The following is a 1,114-nucleotide window of genomic DNA, read 5'->3' on the forward strand; positions in this document are numbered from 1 at the left end:
ACCAGTGACCAGTGGCTGCAGATGGAGACACTGTGCAAGGTACTGACCCCCTTTGAGCAGGCCACAAATGTTGTGAGTCGGGAGCGGTCAGGCTGGAACAGCAACATACTCATCATCTTTCTGCTTGATAATACCCTGTGTGGCCTGATGGAAAGTGGCGATGGGAGCGAAGGGGATGAAATGGGGGAGGAGGATGAGGGTGACATTACACTCCATAGCGCACAGCCAGCATCAGGAGGAGCAAGAAGGGACACTGGCCAGCATCAGGAGGTTCAAGAGGAGAAGGTGGAGGAAGATGATGATGATGATGAGGGAGACCATGTTGGGGCGTTTGGACAGGACCCATCCAACCCGCATTTGTGCTGTCACCCCCCAGGCATTCTGCAGGCGATAGAACAACAGGAACTGCTGCAGCTTGAAGAGGAGGAGGTGGGTGATGATGAGGAAGATGTTTTGGTGCCTACTGAGGGACAGGATGAGGATGAGCCCTGGGAACCCATCTTTCATATGTGTGTCCACATGTTGCATGCCTACAGAGGGACCCCCGCATTTGCATTAAAACACTGGTATGATTACTGGCTGGCCACCCTTCTGGGTCACCGCTACAAAGACAAAATGCCACAGTTTCTACCCAACCCGACGAAAGAGAAAGAAAAGGTGACTCGCCTGAGCAGAATACTATGGGACCGGCTGTGTGAGGAGTTCTGCGCACCACATTCCACACAGGGAGCTCAGTATGCCATCAAGCTTCTTTCGTGCCCAGCATCCAGTGTTTTGTCTGAAAGAACCTCCAGTGCCACTGGCAGAGTGGTCACGGACAACCGATTGCCGACTGTCACCGGCAAATGGTAATTGCCTCACCTTGAAAATGAACAAAAGGTGGGTTACTAACAACTATCATTTCCCCACTGCAGATGTCACTGATTGACTGACACAAGTACTCACTGTGCTGAGTCTGTGGCTGCCTATCACCAACACCCTGTCAGCTGAGCCTGCCTCGGTTTATTATTTCCGCTAGTTATCACAATGTCCAGGGGTGGCATTCATCGCCAATGTCATGCCTGCCATTGTGCCAGCTAGCAGTTTACTTTACATTTCTGCTGCTTCCGGGAGG

This window comes from Pyxicephalus adspersus, chromosome 6 (assembly GCF_032062135.1).
Source record: "Pyxicephalus adspersus chromosome 6, UCB_Pads_2.0, whole genome shotgun sequence".
Lineage (NCBI taxonomy): Eukaryota > Metazoa > Chordata > Amphibia > Anura > Pyxicephalidae > Pyxicephalus > Pyxicephalus adspersus.